The following is a 10,038-nucleotide window of genomic DNA, read 5'->3' on the forward strand; positions in this document are numbered from 1 at the left end:
ATCACCTGGATCGCCTCCTTCCTTCAAGGAAGAGCTATGCCTGTCTTCTCAGACCAAGCAGCCGCAACCCCAGACACCATTCTGTTGCCTGTCCCCCACGCTATATAACATTTTCACCATTTCTCTTTTCAACATATTTGACTCGCTCAGCATCATGTACACCAACTTTGCCGATGATACTCAAGTGCCCATTCCTTTGTCCGGTAACTACGAGGCTGACTCCAAAACCCTTAACTACATCTACGCCACCATCCACACTTGGATGGCTGAAAACTGGCTTTGCCTGAATGGGGATGAGACGGAACTACTATTGTTAGCCCCCACTGACTCGTGCATCAAACTTGATGACCAGTACCTATCCTTCACCATCGACAACACTACCATCCCTGTCTCCCAGTCAAAACAATGGGAGTCTACTAAGATGCAAACCATGTCTAGACAAGTTAGCGCAATCGCTGTCTCTGCAGCCTACTACTCTAACCTCAACGCCAACAGACCGTTCCTCTCCACCACAAACTGCCTGACAATTGCTAGAGCCCTAATGGACTCAAGGCTGGACTATTCTAATGTCCTCTTCAAAGGAACCTCAGCTAAAAATTTGGACAACTCCAAACTATTCAAAATAACGCCTTTCACGCTGCTTTGGGCATCCCCGAAAGAGAACACATCTCAGCAGCCAGACAGCAAGCGCACTGGCTGCCTGTCCGCCAGCACATCCTTTTCAAAACGCTTGCCCTCACGCACAAATGCACCCATTACACAGCACCTCCCTACCTCTCCTTTCTTACCTCATGCCTCCAGACCCACAAGAACACCATACGCCAATCTACTGCCTGTTCCCAGAGTTAAACGTGCCAGAGGTGGGGTGTGAGCTTCCCCTTCATTGCCTCCAGGCATTGGAACTCCCTGCCACGTGCCTTGACTGTTTACTTAAAACATCACACACATCACCTCCAAGGCCCTTACCCAGCCACTGCTATATACAAATGTATTCGATTGACATTGAACTATGTGTGTTCTGAGTCGAACAACTGTATCCTGTTCACATTAAATCATGATGTACAGCTCAACGTGTAACCTTGTGCTTCACTATGACATTTGTAACCAATCCTGCATATCTAAACTCTGGTACGGGCTAATGTAACCTAGCCACCTAAGTAATGTAACTGAGCCATAACATAGCCGTCTATCTATGTATTAGCCATTCCAATGATGAGCCGCCTATCTATGTATTGTAACTAAGCCATTTTCTTGTAACAACGCCTCGATGCCCCTGGGCTGTGTGCGTGCTATATAAATGCAAATAAATAAAATGATTGGCGAAAAAGGTGAGGCTGCTGTAAGCAGATGCCCTTTTTTTTTCTCCAAATCTTGAAGCTCCCGCGAATGAGCGGCAGCTTCAGGATTCTGCTTCCAGGGGCCTCACCTTTTCAGCTTCAATGGTAGTGGTGCTGCCCCTGCATAGGCTAAAAAGGCGAGGCACTGTCCCATACCAGGCAAGCCTCTAGAAAATAAATACAGAGATCAGCACCCTCTACCCCCACGTGGGAGAGGATGCTGATCTCTACCAAAGGCTGGTTGTGGGGTGTGCCTGTAGCCATTGAGCTGGGTCTTGACAAGGGGGCATAGCCCAACAGGTGACCACGCCCCCTTGATGAGCTACGCCTCATTTTCAGTGCCACTTAAGGTACTGGTCCATCCCCACAGTTTGAAGAATACTGCTTTAGAGGGTGCGGTCCTGTAGAATTGCTCGGGAATGTTTGGTAGTGCTGGAGAGTGGATATGGATGGTGGGCAGGCACCTGGAGGGAGGACTGTAGGTTGGATGAAGGGTAGGGTTGCCACCTTTTGTTTGAAGCAAAAACCAGACGAAGCGCTCCTATATTGTGGAAGCCCCTCCCCATGACACACCCCCTGTAAATATTTGAAAGCTAGAACAAAAGCAAGAGAAGAGAAAAACTGTTTTATTGTACCTATATTTGTATTTATTAAAGGCAATCTACATTATTAAAATTATCTGAGACAAAAATGACATTTCACTAAATTATACACCATATGTAACCCTTAATTTAATACTCGGTTAAAATAGACTGTACAATGGTTTATGTAATATGAAGATGAGAAATTAATTTTGCTTTATTTCAAAAGGGGACTTATGCCTTTGTAATGTGTGGGGGGGTTGCCTCACACATTTGCCACAGGACTCCATTGATGTGTAAGTTTGTGTGTCTTGTTGAAGTTTCCATTGTGGATTAAATATTAGAATATCCACGTTTGTGTGGTATGTTAGTTCTATGTCCTTTGCGCGTGTTCTGAGGTATGTGGTGTCTTTCAATGGTGGGCGGGGTTTGTATTTTTTTCAAATAAACGCCAGTACCCCCATTTTGCTTCTCTTTGGACTTCTATAGCAGGGAGTCTATACAATGGGAGGTAATGGTGCCGAGTGGGGTTAGCTGCTGTGGAGATGTTGTTGTGTTTACGTTCGGGTTCCCCCTACCATTTGAGGAGGGGTGGTGTGCTGGTTAAGAGAAAAAGCAGTCAGCCCTGTTTGTGATTTTTCAGGTTGCCGCACTAATTCGTGAGGCAATTTGCCTCTGGTTAAGCGGCCGCAATAGTGGATGAAGAGGGAGCCTGCTGTCATACGGACCAGGCTGTGGACACGGTTGCAGCTAAGAGGCAGAAGGCCTTTAAGCAGGTTTCCAACCTGTGTTAGTGCGCCCGAGATGTAGGAGAGGGGCTACAGTTGGGGCAGAGGACCTGTTTAACCGAGGCATTGTATTTTCGACTCAACACTCGTCTGTTCCTTGGTCTGAAGGTGAATTTAGGGATTTCGAAATCCATAACGAAGAACACATTGGGAACCTTATTTTTCACATCAAAAGAAGCACAAAGCGGCGAGTGAGTTGTTAGCCTTTCAGCTGAGTAGGGTGGTGATACCTATTGGGAGTCACGTGGGGAACATCTGGGTTTTGAGGGGTTTGTATTTTGAAAGGAGGGTCCTTGGTTTCCATGGGGAAGAAATGAGAGAGTAATTCTAGTGTCTGTGCAGGCTTGCATTTCATTGCACAGGGTACACATCCCACTTGTATTGAACTATTGTATATCCTTGGTATTCATTAGGACTTCATACGCGGTTTGGTTCCATTCGTTGCTACAATATTATGGCAGCAATACTCTTATCCTATACGCTAAAACCGAGGACTCTGACCGGATTGAAAGGACTATGACGGGTCAGCAATGCGAGACTCAAGACTTTGTTTAGTATTCTCAGGGTTCAACATTTTATTTTAAACGGAAATAGACAATAAACTCTAAACCTACTCTACCAGGGGATTCCCTACCTAGTCTAGTGTCTAAGGGCAAACCTCTAAGCATTCGCAATACTAACCCTCGCACCAGACAAAAACAATTAAATAAACAACATAAATGGAAAGTTACCAAACAACATGTCTTGTACGTGTTTTGGGCAGATCCTGTTCCCCCAGAAAGGATCCAAAGTCTTTTCCTCCAAGGAAAAGAAAAGTCTTGAAGTTCCAAAGAAACAAAAATTCACACAAATAAAAATCCACTGTTAGCAGTTAAGTCTTCGCTGGATGAAAATGTTGCCCTTTCCAAGTTCCAAAAAGAAAACGGTACCAATGGTTTTCCTAGATAGCTTCTGTACAGGAAAAGATGAACAAAGTTGAAGACAAAAGTACCACTTCTGCTTAACAACGCTTCTGTTCGCAACTTCTGCTGCGTCTGCTATATACAGTTTTGTCATGATGCTTCTGCTGGGAAATTGCTCTCTCCCCAGCCCTTCCCTTGATGCAACTGTGAGAGCAGGCTCCCTTACCCACAGTTGATTTGTGACTTCTGCTACATTGAACTACTAATGTACTGACAATTGTATTTGCAACCATAGTTCTGCTGCTCCCCCTCCCCCCACGACTTCTTCGACCACTACAGGTTGGCAAGGCACTCTTCTCTCGTGTCACAAGGAAGGACAGCCTCTTTGCCTTTCTGTCCGCCCTGTAGCTACCAACTTCAGTTATGTCGAACAAGTACCGAGCTTCAAGGACACTGTGACATCAGTGGCTATGGCAGGGCTATAGTGCCACTCTCTGCAGCCTTGGATAACCTTTGTCACGCCTAGTGTTGGAAGTTTCTGCAGTAATGCAGCTTCAACAACTCTTAAACAATATTGTTTGTCTCTTAGATGAGCTGTATATGCTGTAATGGGTTTTGGGCTATTGGCTTTGGCTTCATCTGCTTTATTGTTTGTGATGTTACAAGTTATCAGTTTTCCAACAAAAATGGAATTAGGCACATGTGATTCAGGTGATTTTGTTTTACCTTTGAACTGCCACTTCAAAGCTACACGTTCCCACCTTTCGCTTAGCCTCCCAGGTACTCTGGACACATTGTTTACCGTGCAACTTTAAGACTTGGGGGAGAGTCAAGAGTCTTTTTCTTTACAGGCAGCGTTCTCAGAATTTACAAGAGGCATGTGACCGCTCTGAATCGAGTTGTGCTTAACAATGGGAAAAGAGAAAGGCATTTACAACACGCAGGTTTTTCCGCTTTCATAGTTCATTGCGTGTTACATTTCCCATGTTAATAGGACTTCTACGAACAAGTTTATCTCGCTCCAATCTGCACGCAAGTGTTAAGAAAGCTGGCTACTATTAACGGCAAGGCATTTGAGTTGATTTGAATTACAGTGCTTCACTTTCTTCACTTTACATTAACTGGGTAAGCCAATTCCTCTAAGTTTGGGATAAATGAATTCCTCTCCCATGAAAAGTACTGTCTCATTGTGTGAAATCCGCCTCGACTCCACCCAAGTGATCCTCCCGCATTACACCACCCCCAGTATTGGGATCAGGAAGTGACTCTCCTCTCCTGGCCCCTCTGAGAGGAGACCTTAGGGTTTTAGTGGGACATCCACAGGACCTTGTATGTGCCATTAATTGTTTTTGTTTAGGTTGAGTCTCGTGTGTTAGTGGGTATTACGTATGTGCATGTCATTATTTAGTGTGGTAGACTGCAGCTACCTGTGGGGTTTCAAAGGCCTTATATGGGACGGTTCCAAGTAAATGTTTTACCATGTGGAAAAGAAAATTGGTCAGTGACCTGAAATGTTGGTGTATTTGTTGAAGAGAAAAAGGCTGGCTAAGCCACTGTAACCTGTAGTTCTGACACCTAGGTAATTGTATTGAACTAATAACAAAGTTGATCTTTGCTAATATATGGAAAGATTATTTATTCCCCAGTCATCTGTTACCAGTGCCATTTGCTAACACATGTAAAGTATCTACTGACATTCATTGCTTTTAATTAACGTTCATAATATTTTATATAACAGAACTACTCCGTCACAGGGTGCAAGCAAATTACTTTGCGTGTGATTGGATTTTATTTATTGTGTTACCTCTTTCACTGCAGAAGCTATAGTGTTTCCCTCTTTCTACTCTCGGGTTTGGTTTAATCTCCATGGACAGTCTTGCAACACGCATATGTGTGCGGTAAAGTGGGTGAAGAACACCTTCCACATAATTTTATTTTTTTTTAACCTATGAAAGGCTGAGCTTGTTCTGACAAAATTGGATCCAGCAACTGCCAAGCTGTTCAGATTTTAACAAGATGTGTATTAAGCAAAAAGACAAGTCCAGGTTCCTATACTTACTCCTCCTTGCGCTAAATCTTAGAATGGATCAGCCAAATGATCGGCTTCAACTTACTTTAATAAACGAAAGCTGCATATGGGCAGATTTAGTCTGGACAGACTGTTTTAGGAGCTGTGTCCGGTTTGCCGTCAATAAATCTGGATTGTATCACTCCTGTGGGTCAGCAGTCTGGAGTTTAAAGACTCAGCATCGCACACCATAATACCATGGGTGATTTTTGTTATTGTTTTATACAGATATTCAAGGAATTCGTTAGAGTAGGCACATGAATTCATGTGAAATAAAGCCTTGAAGAAGTTCACTATACTTCACTAGGAAAGGAACAGTGCAGGCAATAATTTATAAAAACTAGCTTTGCCAGTAGAGCAGTATGAAAAAATGGAACCCAATCACGTTTTGCTCAGAATGAAAATGTTAATTTGTGAAAATGTGTGCTATTAGTGAACATTTTCAAATAAATAGGCAGATCATCAGTGGTGAAATTATTGTTAAATTGGTGCATCTGGGTTGGGAAAATGTGTTTATAGGCTCGGGCTACGACACAGGTTAGGGCACTACTCTATTTTATTCTTTCCTATTGATCCTGTGTATTGCACGGCCCCTCCCCCTTCCTCCCCTCTGCACTTGCACAATCTCAATTTCACCTGGCCTAGTAAGATTGTTGTCTTTGTCTTCCCTCTGTTCCCCCTCCCTTGCCTGGTCGCGCCTTGAAACACTTGTGAATAGGAGCGTTATAAATGCCATATCATATCATCAAGACTGCGAAAAACAACCCTTGGGACCCTAGTACCTGCCAACCAAAAGCCAGAGTGAAAACGGTGCTGGGCACCTATTGGTTCCTAGGTGTAAGAACGTAACCTGTTTTCCCCTAATGTTCGATCCTGCCTGTCTCCATAGGGAGGATGCAAGTACGGAAGCACATGAACACACATGCCAACTGGATGTAGGTGTGGTGGTATATTACGAACCATTGTTAACAGGGTAGCATTGAGTGTTGCAAGATTGGGGGGGTCATGCCATGAAATGATTTGTGCTACATTTCCCAACTAATGCACCATGGACAATTAATAATCAATGTGCACACAATCGTACTTGGAGCTGTTTGCTCATTAACTGTATCTCTCTCTGCCCCTTAATGGGCATGCAGTGATGTTGATATTCCAAAGTGTGACACGAGTTGTGCTCCTGCTGTGTCCCATTGAGCATGTGGGGTGCAGAGCAGGAGCATACAGCCACACTGCTGCCCGTGTCTAGCTCCAGTCCGCCGTTGTACAGGCAGCCGGCCTGAGCAGTGAGATGTCGGTGTCCGGCATCTCTCCAGGATGCAGCTGCTGCAGTATCCCAGAGTGGGTTGGGACAGGGCGCCTTGAGACTATTGAAAAGAAAGCAGTGCGTGGTATAATTCACAATACCATAACATGGACACTTGTTTCTGGTGTGCTCCTGCTGAAACTCACATAAAACAGTGCATGTAAGTGTTGTTCTTCCTGTTGGACAATTTTAGAATTGGGTTGAAATAAGTTGGTCATTATTGACTGCACCAAAATAAAATTGATTTGGATGAAAAGGTATGTGTTTGCATTGAAAAAATAGCTGACCAGATGAACACTCCCTTGTCTGCATGTACTCTTGGATTTTAAAATTATTAAAATAATTTTAAAAGGTTACATTAAGAATGGGTATGGTTATACTAAAGAACAAAGTTAATATTTTCTTCTTTTGAAGATTTAACATATTGTCTTATTTTCACTGCACAGCTTGCAATTGAAACTGGAAGATATATTGTTCACTTTTTTGGTATTTGTTCCTGAAAGCGAAACCTTCTTTTGGCAAGGTGAACACACAATACAGGGTCTCTTTATTTGTCCTTGAACCCCTCATTAGCACTTTCAAGGACACAATGTGACACATAACCACATAGAAACTAGAATCACTATAATGAAACATAACATAAGAACGATTCTATTCATAAGAGCTGTCGATGCAGACGGTGTTTCAACTTTACATAGAGGGAATGGAAAATCAGCAAATAATGTAAGGAAACTTTTACATAATATTCATGCGACTGATGTTGGCATGTATGCTTGATGATTAACTATGTGCTGCATTGATGTTCATGTTGACACAAAGACTAGACATCATAAATGTACATTTAACAGAAAATTGTTCATTAACATTTCTATTTACTGTGTATATATTATTTTTGAAATTGCGTATTTAAACCTGTGCGTTCCCAAATTTACATAGCTACGTCATTGGGATGTGCATTTATCATGAATACAATCTTCCTGTGTATGGGTTTTATAATAAAAACTGGACAATAACCATCAATAATGGAATTGTTATATACATATTCTGGGACGATTGTAGGGCACCAGTTTGACTATTTCCACTGGCAGTGATATGGAGCAACATGCCATCCTTTATGGTATGAATACGTAGATATTGCAAAGTATTGGATTTCGATGTGAAAGGAGACCTTTGTTCTCACAAACGGAACGCCATGAGCGATGATCAAACATCCAAGATGGAGCAGAAGTCCATTAGATTTTACCACACAGAACTTTGACTTCACAATGCAAACACAGGGATTCATAGATTGAAGAAGGCAATCTTCAAGATTTGATGGAAATTGACATTTTAAGAAAAGATTGGAAGTATGCCGCATAGTAAACAACGTTTCCAGGCAATCCTGTTGTTCACAAAAGTTTTCAATGATTCCGTGGATGTAATCTTCTATTTTGATCTTCATGTAAAAAATATGACTTACTACATTTCTGACTATTAGTGGTTTCTTAAAAGTTATTTTCTTCTTTTTGTGAAAAGAAAGTAAACCTGTATGTTTTGTGTGGATGTGTGTGTGTTGATTTTCCTGGATTTGCGTTAGTTAACGTGATGACAGTGTACGTTTTAGATACATTATCCACGAATGTCACGAGAAGAGGTGGAGCACAGAATTTTGGCATGTCACTGTCAACTTGAGTGGCGGGAGCTCTGATTTACGGCCGCCAGGGCACTTGAACTTAGGGTGATGGATCAACTGATAATATTACAACAAGATGGTGGTTTCTGGCCCGTGTGTTTGGCCTATGTAAATGTGAGGTAAGATGCAGTGGAAAAACATTTCGGATTGATCAGTGTATGCTAAAAAAAATACATGCCCGAAACATTGGACCAATAACATTCCTAAGATAACTTCCCCTTTAAAGTGGCGTATGCAGATAAAGGGTGAACATCCCACACTGCTCAGGTGGTCCATTAGCCTGCAATGGTTAGACTTCACCATTTAAGCATAGGCCATGGAGGAGTCATGATAGATGTCCTTTCCAGAAGGTATATTGATTGTCTGGATGAGGGTGACAATCACGTGGGAGATTAGTCCACCCTAACTTCAGTCTGGGGGAGGGGGGGAGAGTTTGATGCTGGAAATGCTTTGGAGGGGCAGGGCCTTCTCATCCTTGTCCCACTACTCCCCTAGCCTTTGTTTTCTGTATGTTCTCTGCACAGGGGTCCAGTTTGGCAATGCAGATCTTCATTTAGATTAGTTAGTGAACAATGAACTGCTGACCTCTTCCCATAGTTATGAGGGGACATTGTGTAATTTCTGTTCTTCACCCAAAGTGTCCTGGAAGCCAGTCCTGAGTGTCTTCCCTCCTGCACAGGTATCTTTGTGGGTCCTGAAGAAGGGAGACCGGACATCTTGAGCCCAAGATGTCCACAGGTATTGTCCAGGGTTTTGAGGCTGCGTGTTACTGTTGGAAAGCCAGACTGCAGTGTATCGCCCAGAAAAGGGAGTTTCCTGGCATAGTGCTGCTCGACTGCCAGAGCTTGCAAAGTTCCAACCAACTGAATAAATCTTCAGTTGGCACTGTCGATCTGACATCTGTCCACTTTTCCATGGCTGAGGAAGTCCAGTATCACCACCTGCAGAGAAGTGGCTATGGTGGGTTTCCCACCACTCTGTACCAGGGAACAAGTCCAAACTTGGTGGAGGCTTGTAGGGAGTCCAGTGCCTGAGTCCAAGTCACCAGAAGCTATCCTGTCATCTGTGTTGCGGCTACAGCACTGAGGAATCCAACAGTGGCAAACCGTTAATCACCGTAACCAGACAGACTTCTAGCACTGCACCCGTCTATACCGAAGGTCATCGACTGAAACCAAAGGACTCATTTTCACCTTCCAAGCGATTTTGAGGTCCACAGTGAGTTTCATCTTTGTGGGACATCCACAGCTGGCATAATAACCGAACCAATGAGACCACTGCGACAGACCTTCACTGCTGCCTTTTTCGACACTGCTTGGTTTCCGTCTCCTTCTCGTCAGCAATGGCCGAGTGACTTCTTCTAAAGGGGGTGCCCATCCTCTAGGGG

The 10,038-nt window shown here is 43.4% G+C and overlaps 1 long non-coding RNA gene across 1 annotated transcript in view; it reads left to right on the forward strand.

Annotated features, from left to right (window-relative positions):
* LOC138447763 (uncharacterized) overlaps positions 1-8,442 on the forward strand; it is a 32,551-nt gene extending 24,109 nt beyond the window's left edge. The window contains exon 2 of the long non-coding RNA XR_011259940.1: positions 7,426-8,442. This is a non-coding gene — a long non-coding RNA (uncharacterized lncRNA). The remainder of the gene's footprint in view (positions 1-7,425) is intronic.
* The last annotated feature ends 1,596 nt before the right edge of the window (positions 8,443-10,038 follow it).

This window comes from Ambystoma mexicanum, chromosome 1p (assembly GCF_040938575.1).
Source record: "Ambystoma mexicanum isolate Mex_15411 chromosome 1p, UKY_AmexF1_1, whole genome shotgun sequence".
Taxonomy (NCBI): domain Eukaryota; kingdom Metazoa; phylum Chordata; class Amphibia; order Caudata; family Ambystomatidae; genus Ambystoma; species Ambystoma mexicanum.